This window comes from Trachypithecus francoisi, unplaced genomic scaffold (genome assembly GCF_009764315.1).
Source record: "Trachypithecus francoisi isolate TF-2019V2 unplaced genomic scaffold, Tfra_2.0 Lachesis_group0, whole genome shotgun sequence".
In the NCBI taxonomy this organism is placed as follows: domain Eukaryota; kingdom Metazoa; phylum Chordata; class Mammalia; order Primates; family Cercopithecidae; genus Trachypithecus; species Trachypithecus francoisi.
Window position 1 is genome coordinate 40,418,464 of NW_022681453.1, and position 18,691 is coordinate 40,437,154.

General features: G+C 44.3%; 1 long non-coding RNA gene across 5 annotated transcripts in view; it reads right to left on the minus strand.

The window, feature by feature from the left end:
* LOC117083135 overlaps positions 1-18,691 on the minus strand; it is an 83,987-nt gene that overhangs the window by 12,822 nt on the left and 52,474 nt on the right. For 2 of the 5 annotated variants that reach the window (XR_004436961.1, XR_004436958.1), the window contains exons 4-5: positions 17,483-17,652; positions 10,493-11,267 (exon numbers count right to left, since the gene is read on the minus strand). This is a non-coding gene — a long non-coding RNA (uncharacterized LOC117083135). Of the gene's footprint in view, positions 1-10,492; positions 11,268-17,482; positions 17,653-18,691 lie in introns of those variants that run through there. The other 3 variants (XR_004436959.1, XR_004436962.1, XR_004436960.1) reach the window with 3 other exon arrangements.

Consider the following 18,691-nt stretch of genomic DNA (forward strand, 5'->3'; position numbering starts at 1 on the left):
TGGGGTAGGATAGGAGGGGGAAAAGACCCTGGGGCACGCATTCTCTGGTATTGCAGCCCGCCTTGTTAGCAGAGGGAGGGGTTCTAGCTGCTCCAGAATGTCCTCAGCAGTGGATGAGTGCTGGCCAAGGAGAGAATACTAAGGCCTGAGGAACTATGAGGGGACAGATGGCCTCTACTCTATCCTCCGCCACCTCAAGGAGTGTCCCAAGGCCTATAAAGACCCACTAGTCCTCTGTTTCAGTACAACAGCTCCCTCTTTTGACTGTGCTAGGAGGCACCACAGTCACTTAATAAAGGACAAGTGGACAGTAGCAATGCCACAGTGAAGACTCTAGTGTCTTGGTACCTCAGGCAGACACCCTGTAGCATTAGCCAGCGGCAGACCTGACTATGGTGTGCACGGATCACAGGAGGAAGCATTAGCATTAGGGCTCCTGGCAGGAGCCAAGTGAGGCATTGGGAGTTGACAGGACTCTACAAAGTCTATGTCAACCCACCTTTAATATGTATAGGAATGAATCCCCCAGGGCCTTATGAAAAGGCAGACTTGCAGCCCAGCCAACATGGTGAGACTCTGTCTCTACTAAAAAATACAAAAATTAGCTGGGTGTTGTGGCATGGGCCTATAATCCCAGCCACTCAGGAGACTGAGACTGAGGCAGGAGAATCACTTGAACCTGGGAGGTGGAGGTTGCAGTGAGCCAAGATCATACTACTGCACTCCAGCCCGGGTGACAGAGCAAGACCCGGTCTCAAAAAAAAAAAAAAAAAAGGAAAAAAGAAAAGGCAGACGTGGATTCAGTGGGTCTAGGGTCGCTGTACTGGGTTGTTCTTGGATTGCTATAAGGAAATACCTGAGACTGGGTAATTTGTAAAGAAAAGAGATTTAATTGACTCGTGGCTCTGCAGGGTGTGTAGGAAGCATGATGCAGGCATCCACTTCTGGTGATGCCTCAGGGAGCTTTTACTCATGGTGGAAGGCAAAGCTGGAGCAGGCATGTCACATGGTGACAAAAGGAGCAAGAGAGTGAGGGCAGGGTGGTGCTACATGCTTTTAAACAAGCAGATCTGTGTGAACACAGAGCAAAAGTTCACTCATCGTCATCACCAAGGAGATGATGCTAATCCATATATGAGGGAACTGCCTCCATGTTCCAAACACCTTTGTTTTAGTCTATCCTCACACTGCTGATAAAGACATACCTGAGACTGGGTACTTCATAAAGAAAAAGAGGTTTAATGGACTCACAGTTCCACGTAGCTGGGGAGGCCTCACAATCATGGCAGAACGTGAAAGGTGCATCTTACATGGCGGCAGGCAAGAGAGAATGAACGCCAAGTGAAAGGGGTTTCCCCTTATAAAACCATCAGATCTGGTGAGCCTTATTCCCACTGCCACGAGAACAGTATAGGGGAAACTGCCCCCGTGGTTCAATTATCTCCCACCAGGTCCCTCCCACAACAGTGGGAATTATGGGAGCTACATTTCAAGGTGAGATATGGGTGGGGACACAGGCAAACCATATCAACCTCCTGCCAGGCCCCAACCTCCAACACTGGGGATTACATGTCAGCTTGAGATTTGGAGGGGACATAGGTCCAAACCATATCAGTAGGGCTTGAGATCCTGTATTTCTAACAGACTTCCAGGTGATGTCCTTGCTTCTGTCCGCTGAACCAGGAGAGAAGGCCACCGTGCAGTCAACAGCCCATCTCTCTAAGCATCCCTGAGAAACTGCCCAAGGAGATCTCAGAAGAAAGGGAGTGGCAACTCTAAGGCTCTAATAAGAGACATGATGTGATTTCTCTTCTCATTCTATGCCGGCTGTCATACCTAATTTCCTTTTGTTTTTCCTCAAAGGACCCTCCACTCCTCACCAATTTATAGGCTATGGGTCTCAAGAAACCTTGATCCTTACCTGTCTGAAAGCATTTGAGAGGGCTGGGATTTATCTCTGAGAGTCTGGGCCCCAAACATTTTGATTTGTGTATCAGGAATTCTGCAACTTTCAGCTTCCATTTCCTGCTCCCTGATTTCAGGCAGCTTTCACAGTTAGATGCTAAGTGAAACAGTAGAGGAAAGAAGAAAACTGAAGAAGGGCAGCTCGTAGGTTAGGTCACAGCCAGTGTGAAGCCTGGTGTGCAAGCCAGCGAGTCAAGCGTGGAAGGATGTCAGTGTCCAGACGATTTCCGTTAATTTGCTGAGCAAATCTTTATTGAACATTTATATGTCAGGCATTGTTCTAGGTGGTAGGGTTAAGATATTGAACAAAAAAAACAAAATCCCTGCCTTCAAAGAGTTGACATCTGAGAAATAAAACTAAATTCTAAGTCCCCTCAACTGACTGAATGGACCCCCCTCTTGGCCAAAGGGACCTCCGAGAAATCTTGAAAACTGAGTTCCTAGCATGACAGAAGGTTGAACATGCCTTATTTTACCCCCTCCCTTGCTAACCATCATTAGGCTTGCTTTCTTAAGAGTTAACCAGAGAAGGGTGGAGTGGAAGGGGAGGGAGAGCATTAGGACATATACCTAATAATGCATGTGGGGCTTAAAGCCTATATGATGGCACATGTATATCTACGTAACAAACCTGCACGTTCTGCAAACGTATCCCAGAACTTAAAGTAGAACAAAAAAGAGTGATTTATAGACTACCATGACAGTATTACAGTATTCTGAATTTGGCTATGTGTTTACTTTTACTAATAAGATTTATACTTTTATATGTTTTCATGTTGTTACTTCAGCATCCTTTTATTTCTACTCAAAAAAAACTCCTTTTAACATTTCTTATAAGGCAGGTTTAGTGCTGATAAGGTCCCTCAGCCATTTTTAAAATAAATTTTTTTTTAAATTTTTTTTTTTTTTTGAGACGGAGTCTCGGTCTGTCACCCAGGCTGGAGTGCAGTGGCCAGATCTCCGCTCACTGCAAGCTCCGCCTCCCGGGTTTACACCATTCTCCTGCCTCAGCCTCCCAAGTAGCTGGGACTACAGGCGCCCGCCATCTTGCCCGGCTAGTTTTTTGTATTTTTTAGTAGAGACGGGGTTTCACCGTGTTAGCCAGGATGGTCTCGATCTCCTGACCTCGTGATCCGCCCGTCTCAGCCTCCCAAAGTGCTGGGATTACAGGCTTGAGCCACCGCGCCCGGCCTTAAAATAAATTTTATCATTTATACTTGAGGTTTATAACATACGTGTAGATAGTAAAATAGTTACTATAGTGAAGCAAATTAACTTGTTTATCATTTCACATAGTTACACTTTTTGTGACAAGAACAGCTAAAATCTATTTAACAAAAATCACTAATTCAATACAATTTTATTAACTACAGTCCTCAAATTGTTCTTTAGACCTCTAGACTTGTTTATTCTGCATATCTGCTACTTTGTATTTTTGACTTACGTCTCCCTGTTTCCACTGTTTTATTCTCTATATCTGTATATTTGACCTTTTTTATTTTTAGATTCCACATTAAAGTGAGATGCAATTAAAAAAAGAGAGTTAACCAGAAACCAGTGCTTTCAAAAGACTTGCTCTACCTCCAATTTAAACCACGGACTAGCTTCTCTTCCTGGTAAGAGATCACCGACCTCGAACTGGTTCTGGCTGAGTTACAGGGACTGTATACAGGATGTCTCTGTGTCCTGTTTACACCTTTTGACATATAGAGCTGAATTTTCATGCATTTAAATGTCAAGTCTCTATCTCAAAGTGAACATGGGATGTGTACAACATGCATGTTTGCTTACTACACATGCTTGTGCCCCATCATGCGCATTCATGGCCTCTCCTACAGTCTGTTAAACATGTCTACTTAGCCAACCCGTTTGGCATACAGTCCAAATTCAGTACCCTGCTTTTGGTTTCTGTTCAAGGCTACACTTCCCAGCCTGCAGGCTGCAACCCTTTATAAGGAATAAAGCTGAGTAGGGGGTACAAGATGGGTGGGAGTGTGGAGTTGCAATTAAAATAAGATGGTTAGGGAAGACCTCATTAGGAGGGTGACATTTGAACCAAGCCTTGAATAGGGTGTTAATAAGGAATTTTAATTTATTTTGTTTAATTACATTTTAATTTAATACAGAAAAATAATTTTGTTGTTTTTCTGTTTTTTTTTTTTTTTCCTTTGTTGTGCTCTCCTGAAGGATGGAGGGCAAAGAATTTCTCTCTCCTCAGTTTGCTGATTTAAGCTCATGCTGCCCTGGAGGAAAGAGAAAGCAGTTTTTCAGTTGCTAATGAATTAGCCATCAAGGTTTACTGTCAAAAGATAAGAGAAGTATCTCAGAGGGAAAGAAAAATAGGGGGAGATTTTTTCTAGAAATAAAGGAGGTCTAAAATTAGGGGAGAAGGGAAGAGGAACAGGGAAAGTCTGGGGTGAGGTCTAAGGAACAGTGAAAATAGTTCCTGCTGCTGGCTTCTTCCTTCAACTGTCAGGCACTGTAAACTTGGACAACCACGTGGGTGACAACCATGTAAATTACAGCCTATAAACTTACGGACAATTGCAATCATGATTGTCAAGAATAACTGGAAAAGCCTTTGATAAAGGCACAAGAGATCATTGGATAGCCTTTCAGTGAAATACTAGGTGCACCCTCTGCGTGGGTTATCTGATTCTATCAGGGTCTGTCCTTTTCTTTTTCTTTAATGAGCTCTTTTAAAACTCTTTTGTAGGAAACTGATAATAATGCAAATAAGATTGGTCCAGTGGAGATGCCACTGAGTCTCCCTTGGAAGAAGACAATATTGCATCTGTAGGAAAGGAAAAAATAATTTTCTCCCTACCCTTTATAGTTCTTAGCAGGGACAAACTTCTATAACAAAAGACAGATTAACAACAGCAAAAGAAGTTTATTAACATGAATGCTTCATATGTACATGGGAGATACCCATAGAAATTAATACATCTCAGAGATTGCTCTGTCTGCACAGATTTATCAGTTCTGTTTCTATTGACATATCCCAGATCACAGCTTACTATGCCCAGCATTGCACAGCTAGGAAATGGTACAACAGGATGCCAAAGCCTGTGCCCTTGGCCCTGGGCTATTCTGCTGCTAGTACACAGAAAAGTGGGGATTCCTGGGCCTTGGGACTTAGTAAGGTCCCAGCACCCTTGGAAATCAAACACCAGTCAGTAACAGGAAGAGAAAATGGGAGAAGTCATCTCTCTCACAATTTTCAGGACTCCCAAAGGGAGAGATTGGTCAGTCAATGAAGGACTGGGATGAAGGGGTGAAGGTGCATGCAGGTGGACCATGGTAAAAGGAGAGATTTTCTAAAAGGTAAAGGCATGACTCACACATAACATGAACACAGGTCAAAGATTTCATTTAACTCCATTAATGAAAAAAAAATCAGTTAGTTTTAATCAACCAGTTCAAACAAGAATGAGGGGGAAAAAAGGCAGACACCTATATAGGTAGTCAGAAATGCCCAGATGGATTTGCTAATAGATGTGTAGGAGACTGGGATACGCCACCCCAAAAGATGCCATTTTGGCATAAGGATCATTTTGAGCTGAAGGTAATTGAGAAGAAGCAGGTACAAGAAATAAGAAACCTCTTCCTACTTGCCTAAAAGCAGGATATAAATTTACAAAGGTAACTTTTTCCTCTTCCCCTCTCTACCAGGAAGGACAAAAACAAGACACTGAAGACAACCTTAGACCCTTATCAGCCAGGAGAAGGCAGCAGAATCATCTACTTTACAAGTTGTATTATCTAGCCTTTGTCTGCTATTTGCCTTCCCACAATTTGCCATCCCTAGAGACTTAGAGTCCTTTTCCTTCATCTTATCACTCTCTAAAATTTTACTGGTTTTTTGTGTGTGTATGTGTGCGTGTGTATATATGTGTGAAAGATGCTACATAAGCCTAATTTCAAAGCTTCCTCTGAGATTTACTCATTCTGTGGGTATCTCCCATATATACATGAAACATACATGTTAATAAACTTTTTCTCTTGTTAGTCTGTCTTTTGTTATAGGAGTCTGTCCTAATTAAGAACTATGAAAGGTAGAGAGACTATTTTTTTATGCCCCTACAGATGCAATACTGTCCACTTCCAAAGGGGACTCAATGGCATCTCCACTGGACCAAACATATTGGCATTATTATCAGTTTCCTACAACAGAGTTTTGAAAGAGCCCATTAAAGACAATGAAAAGGACAGACCCCAGTTGTACCACTTCCTAGCTGTGCGGTGCTGGACAATTTAGTAAATTGTGATATGGGCAATATGAGTAGAAACTGTGCTGATAAATTTGCGATGATTCGATCAGTGAATGCCTGTAAAATGCTCAGCACCAGGTCTGGAATGTTGTAGCGAGTGCCTGGTTGGTAGTGATTGCTGATGTTCCACTTTACTGTCACTGTGCTGGGTATTTTCCATTGTCTCAATCTATTATCGGCCATTCTCCACCCTGCTCTGTGGTCCAGAAGGCACTTTTTCTGTGGCTTCTGGTTGGGTTCTACCAACTCATTCACCCCCTCTGGAATTGCCCTGGACTGGCAGCATCCCTCAAAGGTCACAGCTTCTCCTGGGAAGCCCATGCCACCTCCAGGTCCTCATAACTGTCGCTTGCTGTCCCTTCAAAGCATCAGGGTGATAATAGCTCTCTGTTACCAGCCCTGGGTTTTTGTAAGTCTGCTATGGTGTCCAATACTCTGCCCACCCCTTTGTAGATAGTGCCTTTACTAAACATGCCTCAAATTACTCACACTGAGAGCACCATCTGTGTCCTGGCAGGACCTCGACTGATGCAGTCAGCAACAATTTTTTTTTTTTTTTTTTTTTTTGGAGATGGAGTCTTGCTCTGTCACTCAGACTGGAGTGCAGTGGTGTGATCTTGGCTCACTGCAACCTTTGTCTCCTGGGTTCGAGTGATTCTCCTGCCTCAGCCTCCTGAGCAGCTAGTCACCAGCGTTTTTAATACCCCGCTGTGTCCATCTCCATTCCTTAAGTGAGTGATGCTGATGCTCCTATTGAGTCTCATGAAAACTGAAAGCTGGATCCTTTACTCCTGTTTTATCTTAGATGTAACTTCTCAGCAATGCTTGCAGCACAGGGAGGGAATGTCACCAAAGTCCCACACCAGAAGGCAGCCTTCGTTTTTGTGACTGATCCCAAACACATGTACAAGGAAGAGAAGAGTGAAGAGATGAAGGGTCCATACAAAGGGAGTGTTTTAGACCTTACTAAAAGAATCCTTATCTTCCATTAGTTCCCCCATATATGTCCTAGTTACTGCCCCACAATTTATGATCCCTGGAAACCAAATCCTCTTTTCTTTGTTAAAAGGGTATATAAGCTCTCAAGTCTAACTGCTTGAGTTTCACTTCTTTTCTGTGAACTCTCATGCACATAAATATGAATAAAAATTGTGTGATTTTTCTCCTGTCAGTTTTTTTGTGTGTTTAATTCACAGGCCCCCAGTTATCTCACCTAAGAGGGTAGAGGAAAAGTTTTTCCTCTCCAATACCAGTGTACCTGTTTCATCTCAGAGAAAAGATGATGGGTCCCTATGATGGATCATTTAGAACAGGTTTAAGCCCTGTACCTTTTTCAGGAAGGAGCATCTTCAAATCTTACAAACTTATTTCTTGCTAACTGCATAACACCCATGTGTTATTATGAAAATGGTACCAGGTTATTGAAAAATCTAAACTCAGTAAAGATACAAACAACTGTCTTATTTTCTCTAATCATTGACTTTAACTGTGCTATGTCTACTCTCCCTTAATCAGATTTCAGCACTAGTTTTCCAGTCATGTTTAGGTTTTAAAAGTCCAGTCCAGGCTAGTTTCAAGTTTGAAGATTCAATCTCATACCCCAATTTAACTTTTATCTCCCAACCCCCAGAGGATACCTGGTTTTGACCCAAGGCATCTTGAGGAGGAAGGGATGTGGTCTGCTTTTTAGCTTTTCCTCCTCTAGTGCTTCAGGGGTTGAGGAGCAGGCTGGGGGAAAAGGGACAAATGCCTCTTAAGAGGTGTTTCTTTTTGAGACTTTCCTGGCTTCTCTGGCAATGGCTTCTGCTGGGCTGGCAGCCAACACCTGCCTTCTCATGGGGCAGATAACTAAGTTATATAAAAGGCTCTGGTGGGGGACTTTCTCTGACCTGACACAAACATTCTGGCTAGACATATGCCAAATGCCTCCAGAATATATAGAGATAGCGGTGGAATCTTTGCTAGTCCTACCGTAGAGAGGAGGAGTCTCTTTCCCCTCCCATTGAAAGTAGGCTCACTTTAGTGACTTGCTTGGCTGACAGAATGCTTGACTGAAGGGACAGTCTCAAACTTCTGACGCTAGATCATAAGAAACCTTGCAGCTGCAATCAGGGCTTCTTGGACCTCTGAGGCACCACGTAAGAAGTCTGACTGTCACACTGGGAAGGCAATTGTAGGTGTGCCAATCAATAGTCCCAGTTGAACCCAGCCTTGCAGCCAAGGCACTAGACCAGCCCTTCCACCAGCTGCGCACCACCGGAGGCCCTCACCTGATTCCATGTGGAGCAGCAGAATTCTCAATAGAGCCCTGCCTGAATTCTTGACCCACAAAATTATGACATACAATAAAATGGCTGGTGTTTTAAGCTGCTAAGCTTTGGGGTGGCTTGTCACACAGCAATAAACTAGAACACCCCCTCAACTTATATCTTTAGTTCTGGAGCTCTCCCTTGAATGGGTCAGTGGCAAGATGGCCCTAATGGGGCCACGTTCTTGGTATCTATGTGACCTACTCTTGCACTTTGGTCTCCCCTCTCTCTTCCCATCTCTTTCCCATTCTTGTCCCCCTGCCCAACGCCATAGTGATCCTTTTGAAATTTCCTTTGCTTGGCTTCAGGAATAAAGCACCACCCCTTCCATCCTCCATGGGGAGGGAAGAGAGGTGCAACAACTCTATTCCCTAGGCACCCACCACTTAAGGGACAACTTCAAATACCTCCCATCTCCAGCCTTCTGCTTGTTTAGACCAGTGAGAGTGGGGAGGGGGCTGGAGGATGGGTGCTGCTGCACAGAGGCATGTCAGTTCATCTGCTTCTTCATACACCATAGGATGTGTCTGTTTGGGGCTTGACACAAACTTTGACACTCACAAAGTCCTCAACTTTCACTCTCAGTTGCCAATTTTGAAGTTAAAGTAACATAACTTTGGCCAGGCGTGGTGGCTTACACCTGTAGTCCCAGCACTTTGGGAGGTGGGCGAATCGCTTGAGGTCAGGAGTTCGAGACAAATCTGGCCAACAGGGTGAAACCCCATCTCTACTAAAAATACAAAACTTAGCTGGGCATGGCAGGACATTCCCGTAGTCCCAGCTACTCTGGAGGCTGAGGCATGCGAATCGCTTGAACCTGGGAGGTAGAGGCTGCAGTGAGCCGAGATTGTGCAACTGTACTCCAGCCTGGGCAACAGAGTGAGAGCCTGTCTCAAAAAAAAAAAAGGAAGAAAGAAAGAAAAGAAAAGAAATATAGCTTTTTCTTTCCCACTTTAGGTCAGGTACTGAGCAATGACCAATGAAAGGAGAAGCTGGCAGGGATCAGGAGACCAATTATTTCTGATAAAACTGGATGAAAAGATGTATTTAGATCTGGCCAAAGGATTTGTAAAGTGTCCTGCATTTGGGACATCCCAAAATGTGGTGTATTTACCTAGTCAGTCTCAAGCAATATTGGAAAGTCATGGGCCTTTCTTCTCAGGGGCAGGGGTTTCTTGCCATGATATCTGCAGTGCTGAGAGTGGACTGGAACACATACTTTAAGTAGTCAGGCTGCTCCCCAAGGGGGACAGATGGGAAGGGGCTGGGCTACCTTGTCTCCTCTGTCTCAAAGTCATCATTCAATTAATTTTTTCTCTTCAAGCAAATAAGTGGAGGGGGAGAAAGAAGCCAAGATTCTCCTGATCTAAAAACAAGTGAAGAACAAATAGGGGAATAAGTATTTTCCCCCCAACAGCCAAATCTCAGGAAACAAGCTTCTCCCATTCAATATTTGGTTGCACACGGCTCTAGGTCATCGTTCTGTTGTGCTGGATATTTTCTATTTCTCATTCTAGACTCAGCTTCTTCCTGGCCCACCTGTAGCATGCCTAGAAACACTGCAGCTGTGAATGCCACACCCAATTAATGTGGCTTCATTGCCCTTTGGATTTGGGTTGGTTGTAGCTGAAAGCGGGGACTGGCAGGAGAGAAGGCAAGAGGAGAATGAGGCTGGACCCCCTCTTTGCCAGTTCACTTGCTGTGTTCCTCTAGGGAAGCCACAGCCCCTGTCATGCAGCCATCCTCAAGCAGCTACCTTCTCTAGGTCCCTGAAATCACTGACTCCCCAACCCCCATTTCTCTTCATATCTTAGGACGTAGCAGCTCTGGCTTTTGCCTCACTTGGAATTTCTCCCCATCCCTCCCTGGGTTTCTTAAATCCTGCCCTCAGCTCTGTAGAGTACTTTTATTAAACAGTCCACAAGTGCCCTGATTGAGTGAGCCATCTGTTTCCTGTCAGAACCCTGACTCTCGTGTCCCTATTCCTAAGGGCAGGCGGTCCCTGATGGGAGAAAGCCCCGTTCTACACCAGCCTCATCTCAAAGCCCTCAGTCCAGCCCACATGCTTTGACTTGAGCATTATTTCATGCTCCTAAAATGGCACTGGGACAAACCCTTTGGTCAAAATGAGAATTGAGGATTCTTTCATAGGAAGATATACTTCTTTAACAGGTACAGAAATGGGTTGCCCCCAAATTTTGATAAGTGAATGAGAGAAGGAGAGCAATTTTGGTCAGGATTCTCCAGAGATATAGAACCAACAGGATAAACAGAGAAGGATGCATGCAAATGATTTATTAGGGGAACTGGCTCACTTGATTACGGAGCTGAGAGGCCCATGCTTGCAAGCTTGGAGACCCAGGGAAGCTGGTAACTTGGCTCAACCCAAGTCTGAAGACCTCAGAACCAGGGAGGCAATGGTGTTGCTCTCAGTCTGAGGCCATCGATGTGAGTCCCAAGGCCAGAGTACCTGGAATGCTGATGTTCAAGAGCAGGAGAAGGGCTTCCAGCCTTGGCAGAAAGAGGGTGACGATTCTCTTTTTCATCCTCCTTTTTGTTCCATCTGGATCCACAGCTGATTGGATGGTGTTCAGCCACTTTGAGGGTGGATATTCCCTACTGAGTCCACCAACTCACAAGCCAATCTCTGGAAACACCCCCACAGACACATCTCGGGCTGCCCAGTCATTCCAGTCAAAGGCAAAGCCACCCGGGTTTCCTTTTCAGCAGAAAAGAGACAGGCTTAGTAACTACTGAAGCATGGAGAATAAATAATGCCAGCTATCTGGGTATCCCTTAATCCAATCAAGTTGACATTCCAAATCAACCATCACAATAGGGTAGTGGTGAAAACCTTGAGCTCTGCAATCAGACAGCTTGAGCTTGAGCTCCATTTTCTGGGTGATCTTATACAAGCCACTTCCCTCTCTCAACCTCAGCTTCTTTATCTGTGCAATAACCATTTTAACAACAGTTGTGAGGTGGAGTGATTTAATGCTTGGGTGCATAATAAATGTGCATTAAACATTAGCAACAGGCCAGGCATGACAGCTCATGCCCATAATCCAAGGCATTAGGAAGACAAAAGCTGGCAGATCGCTTGAGCCCAGGGGTTCAAGACCAGCCTTGGCAACATGGTGAAACTCTGTCTCTAAAAAAAAAAAACAAAAAAAAAAATTAGCTGGACATTGTGGCATGCACCTGTAGTGCCAGCTACTCAGGAGGCTGAGGTGGGAGGATCCCTTGAGCCCAGGAGGTTGAGGCTGCAGTGAGTCAAAATTGCACCACTGCACTACAGCCTGGGCAATAGAGTGAGACCTTGTCTCAAAAAAAAAAAAAAAAAGAAGAAGAAAAAGAAACATTAGCAAAGACCAGCACATCTAATTGTGTGGACACCAGATGCCCAGCCAAAAGGGTGAAGGGAGGTTAAAGTACAGCCCCAGCCTTAATCACCAAGCCAAGGGTTACCATGCACCCTGTATTTGGCATCTGTAAACTATAAATAAATAGTGGATGCATTGGATCAAAATGACCTTCTGAAATCTGGCCTCTGTAAGTTGATACCAGAAGAGTCAGTTAAGGATTATTCATTCTATCACCCATGGTTCTCACAGTTCTTTCCTGAGCCCAGCCCTAGTGCAAGAGAAGACAGAAGAATGGCAGTGACAGACGGAGGTGCAACTGCTCTTCAGTGTCTTTTGCATGTGTGTGTTTGAATGGGAAAAGCCATTTGATCATTAGAGTTCCAATTTAGTGGTTTGCGAGAATTGGGTACCCCCAGAAGCCCTGCTGCAAGCATGGGATAGATTCTGAGACCAAGACTGATGGGTGAGCAACTTTAATTACCCAAGAACTGTGTTAATGGCCCTTGGGGTATCTTATTGCTATTCTGACACTTGGGAACACGGCATTTTCCCATTAAAATGCCAATTATCCTTGAGCACTTCTGCAAATCCATCAGCTGGAGGCTGCCGGATTGTCGAATGATGCAGTCTGATGATTTGAAGCAAACCATCAGATCAAGGGCATTTTATCTGGCAGTTCATGACTGCTCAGGGTGCTGCACCACCCCTGCCTGTTGCCTCCAGCCTCCAAGGCACACGCATGCACACACACACACACACACACACACACACACACTCCACTAAGCAGAAAGATCAGAATCTCTGGTCCTAGGTAGCTGCTAGGGAAGAGGATGTGTTAAGAGTTGGGAATAAGGAAGAAAATTGGGATTTGGAAAAGAGCCTCCGAAATGGAATTTTTCTTCATCTGGATAATTGAAAGCACAAGTCCAACAGAAAACATATCTCACTGGGGAAATTAGTTGATTTGCCTCATCTAACTACCAGGAGAGAGGGTCTGCTTGCAGAATTCACACTGCCCTGCAGAGCTTCTGTTGCAGATTAATTACACCTAAAGGGTTTGCTAATGCTGGAGTTTGGAGCCTCAATTTGATGTGCTCTTCCAGGACAATGCTACTTTGCCCAGGCAGCCTTCGGTTTGGCTTATCCCAGGCTCTTGCTTCTGGAAGAAGTGGTTATACCTCAGTGTAAGAGTTCTCTTGGGAAAGCGGTTGTAGACCTGTTGGTCCGTAATTTCTTGAGGCTATGTTTAAATTCAATTATAAATCTAAATTATTATATAATAGAAGAGTAAGTTTGGTTTGCTTTTTTCTTACTGGATTCTATTTCAGAATAGCAGTACAGTAGTGAGACTAAGAGCATAGATTTATGGATCCAGATGCTGAGTTTCAAACTTCAGCTCTGCCACTGAGCAGCCATCTGAACTTGGAGAAGTTACGTAACCCTCTCTGAGCCTCAGTCTTCTCATCTGTAAAATAAGGATGATAATGGACCCAACCTCCTACAATTGTCAGGATTAAATCTGTTAATAGTTGGAACAGTATTGACCCATTGTAAACATTCTCATTGGGCAAGTATTATTATTTAGCTGTCTAAACAGTATCAAAAAATGTGATTATTTAAAAAAAATTTTGTTTTTCTACTTAAGAGGTGGTGCCATTTTTATAATTGAAGAATAGTTGTCTGTAGCATGCCATGGAAGGGGATGAGCTGATCCACTGGTCTGCAAAAGATTGGTTGTCATGTTCCTATAGCAGGTGTCATTGGTGCTGCTCCCAAATGCCTGGTACCAAGCCAGTGTGCCCAGCTGCAGCAGTGCTGGTTTAACAGCTCACACCTGCACCGTCTCTGAAGGCTGGGCATGGCTGGTAGGAGACATGGCTCCTGAGATGCCTGGGAGGTTACACACTCCCTGCAAATTCTGACATTCTCATCAACAGGCAGAGTCCTTCTCCGTGAAGGTGGGTAGAATCCTTAAAGACTTCAGGATTCTAAGGAAGAGAATGAGGTGGAAGTGGCTGCATGCCTTCTGTTGTAGGCTGAATGTGTCTTCTAAAAAGATATGTTCAAGTCTCAACCCCTGACATCTATGAATGTGATCTTACTTGGAAACAATGTCTTTGCAGATGTAATCAAGTTTTAACGAGGTCATACTGGATTAAGGTGGTCTTTAATCCAGTGATTCACGTCTTTATACAGAGAAGGAGGGGGAAATTTGTCTTTATACGAAGAAAGACAGGGAGACAGGGTTTCACCACGTCGCCCAGGCTGGTCTTGAACTCCTGGGCTCCAGTGATCCACCTGCCTTTGTCTCCCAAAGTGACAGGTCTGAGCTGTCATGCCCGGCCTGTTGCTAATGTTTAATGGACATTTATTACACACTTAAGCATTAACTCACTCCATCTTCGCAACTATTGTTAAAACAGTTACTGTTTTACACATAGAGGCACACACACACATGGGAATGTCACGTAAAGGTGGAGGCAGAGACTGCAGGGAGGCTTCTACAACCAGAGTGCCAAGGATTGCTGGCAACACCAGAAGCTGGAAGAAGCAAGGAAGGATTCCCCGCTGGAGCTTTGAGAGGGAGTGCAGCTCTGCCAACACCTGGATTTCAGACTTCTGGCCTCCAGACCTGTGAGAGACCAAATTTCTGTTGTTTTAAACCACCCAGCTTGTGGTCCTTTGTTACAGCAGTCCTAGGAGACTAATGTACCTTCCAAACTAGATGGTAAGCAATGATACGACTTCGGCCTGCCTCTCTGTCTCTATCTGTCCCTCAGAACATGTGCCTTGGAGTCTGAGCCGTGATGTTAAGAAGCTCAGTGACCACACTGAGATAGAGACCCCCAAGGGGCCCCAGCTGTTTGAGTCTTCTCAGCCCAGCTACCAGACCAGACACATGTGTGAAGAAGCTTTCAAGACAGCCTAAGCCCTAACTGCCATCTGCCTGCACCCTCGTGAGAGACCCGGGCTGAGCCACTCCCGAATTTGTGACCCACAGAGACAGTGACAGATAATAAATGATTACTGTTGCTTTAATTTTTATTTTTTATTTTAACTGTGGTAAAATACACATAATAAGGCTGGGCACAGTGGGTCACATCTGTAATCCTAGCACTTTGGGAGGCCAAGGTAGGCAGATCTCTTGAGCCCAGGAGTTCAAGACCTGCCTGAGCAACATAGCGAGATCCCTGTCTCTACAAGAAAAAAAAAAAGAAAAGAAACATTAGCTAGGCTTGGTGGTGTGTGCCTATAGTCCCAGCTACTTGGGAGGGTGAGACAGGAGAATTGCTTGAGCTCAGGAGTTCAAGGCTATAGTGAGCCACGATCCTGCCACTATACTCCAGCCCAGGTGACAGAACACGACCGTGTCTCCAAAACAAAACCAAAACCAAAAATCCCACATGATGGGGAATTCATCATTGAAACCATTTTTAAGTGCACAGTTAAGTAGATAGGTAGTGTTAAGTATATTCACATTGTTGCATAACCAATAAACTTTTTCATCTTGTAAAACTGAGATTTCATAGCCATTAAACAACTCCCCATTCCCTCCTCCCCCCAGTCAACCATCATTCTACTTTTTATCTCCATGAATTTGACCACTCTATGCAGCTCATATAAGTAGACTCATACCATATTTGCCTTCTTGTGACTGGCTTACTTGACTTAGCATAATACCTTCCAAGTTCATCCATGTTGTAGCATGTCAAAATTTTCTTCCTTTTTAAGGCTAAATAATATTCCATAGTATGTATATACCACATTTTCATTATCCTTTCACCTGGCATTGGACACGTGCATTGCTTTCAGCTTCTGGCTACTGTGAATAATACTGCTATGAACATCTGTGTACAAGTAGATGACTGTTGTTTTAAGTCATTAGTTCTTGCAGTGACATGTTAAACTACAAGAGATCATTCCAGTCATGGGAAGAGGATGTTGTATACCAGCCAATCCTTCTTGCCTCTGGGCAGGATAACCTCTGCAATTCATACTTCACACTCCAGAGCTCCCCAGAGGATCATGCTCAGGCCAGTTCCCTCCTGAAACCACCATCTGCCTATTCACTCTCCTGCCTGATCCTGCTTCCCTCACTCTGCCGCAGGTTATCCTGAAGCGCTGCCTCCATAGACCACCTCCGCAAAAATCCCGATCTTAGGCTCTGCCTCCACGACACTAACTTAAGCCAGGCGACGCCACATGGCCAGGTGGTATGAGTTGTCATGAATGATTGCAGGGATGTTATAGTGATCTCACGGATCAGGGATGTTACAGTGGTCTCACAGCATTGCCCCCAGTGATGTGATGGTTCTTGGTCATTTAAATACTTAGGTGGATATCAACTCTGTTGAAGTGTTGAGTAGCAATTGTACCAATGGATATATTGAAGCTAAAATGGGCTTCTCCTGATGATTGTGCTCTTTTGGAGTTAAAATATCTAACTCTGGAAGTGGTATTAACTCAGAGCAATTCAGGCAAAAGTTATCTGGCTGCACTGCAGAACATTTTGCATTTTGTAGTGTGTCTCTACATACATTCTCTTTGTGAGTCTGCAGTGCTCCAGGGAGGCATGCAAGGAGTAGTCACCTCATTTTACAGTTGACAAAAGAGGTTCAGAAAGCTTACAAGAATTGATCAAATAAACAACAGAGCTTGAACAAGAACAGGCATGGTGTTTTGATGCCCCTCCTGGGCTCCCTGCATCTACTCTATCCTCCTCCAATCCACTCCCCAAAAAGCAGCCACAGCGATACCTCAAAAATGCAAACCAGACTGTGTCCCTCTTCTTGTGACCTCAGATAGTGTCTTGTTGCACTTGGATTAAAACACAAATTGCTCATCACAATTGAGGAGGCCCAGCCTCATGTTAGGCAGCTTTCCCCAGGGGCTGGCTCATGAGGCTGTAGCCACGCTGACCTTAAGAGGACAGCAAACAAACACACAGCAAAAAACACACAGCAAATCCTTCAGGGTCTCTTGCTGTCACCTCTGCCCCAAAACACTCTTCTCTGGCTCTTCAAATTGTTGCCTTCCCCCTAGCTTAAATACTGTACCCTGGTTTTAAAATATACCCATAAATCTTTCACCCTCCTCGCTTCAAAAGGTGGAGCCTAATTGTCCTCCCCTTGCATGTGTTCTGAACTCAATGACCCACTTGTAATGAATAGAATACTGGAGAAGTGACAAAAGGCGACTTCCAAGACTAGACTATCAAAGGCATTGCAGGCTTCTCTTCATTCTCTTTCTGGGCCATTCACTTTGGGGGCAGCTACCTGTCATGTCATGAGGACACTCAAGCAGCCCTAATGAGAGGCCAACGTGGTGAGGGACGGGGCCTCCTGCCAACAGCCAAGGAGGAACTGAAGCCTTTAAGAACCACTGGAGTGAATGTCATGATGTGATGGGTTTGCAGTGTGTCAGTTTAACTAGGTTGAACCACAGAATCCCCTTATTTGTATGTTTCCAGTTAGGGTTGGCCATGAGGGAGATTCTCAGTGACTTGGAGTAGGGGGTTGTGGTAGTAGGGGCAATAGCAATTTTGTATCACAAATGTGTTGTTACTTACCTGCTGACTCACCTTGCTGATGTGATGCAGGAGCTGGGCTAGGTGTGTGTGTTCAGATCTGGAACAAAGGCCCAACCTCATCACCAAGAACATGGGTTGCAGTCTATCCTTGTGCCTTATGCTGGTAGGGTTTCCATTTGCTTGTGACCTTTCCTTCCTGATTGCTTGCTCTGTGGATTTCAAGGTCTGGGATTAGACGTAGGGACAGCTTTATACCTGGAAAGAGACTTATAACCAGCCCCCCAACTCTGTGATCTATATCTTTGCTGCTGGTTCTGCTTGTCTGAGAGAATCCTGTTTAATATAATGAATCACCTTGGAAACAGATACACTAGCCCCAGTCGAGCCTTTGGATGACTGCAGCTCCAGCCAGGCAACATCTTGACTACAGTCTGGTGGGAAACTCCAAGCTGGGACTACCCAGATAAGCCTCTCTCAAATCCCTGACCCACAGAACCTAGGAGATAGTAAATGTCTGTTATGTTAAGCACTACATTTTGGGGGTAGTTTGTTATTCAACAATAGATAAGCTAATGCACCCAGTCCTAGACACCCTGTGGGATCACACTTCTATGTCCCTGGCATTATTTTCTATTATAGCACACTGCTTATTCTTTTCAGAACACTTACCAAGCATACAATTTTTTAATAGATTTAGATGCTTATTCATTTCATATCTGGCCTTCCCAACAAAATGTCGGCCTCCTGAGGGTAAATGCCTTATCTGTCTTATCCTCCTATAGGTCTGGCACCTGACTAGTCTAACTCCACTTCTCAGTCGCCATGAGGCCTTAGGAAAGTTGCTTTCTGTGCCTCAGTTTCTTCAGCCTTTGGGATGATGACAACAGTCCCTACCTAATTGGATTGTTGTGAGTGTAACATAAATTAACATTTATAAAGTGCTTCAAATATTACCTTGCCTGTGGTAAATATCCAGGACATATAAGCTGCTAGTATTTTTAATATTATGGTAGAAATGCAATAAACAACTACTGAGAGACTAAATGAAGGAATTCATTGATCTCTTTGTCCTATAATCTTAAGTATCCAAGACACAACTGAGAAAATCCCAAAGGCCTCTAGACAGCTAAAACAGATGTCCCACAGGCTAGTAGCAAAGCCCATCTAATTAACTTATAGGCAAGCTCTTGGGCCATTACTCAGAACCTAATTACTTAATAGTCTTAGCAGATATTTATTAGTCACCTA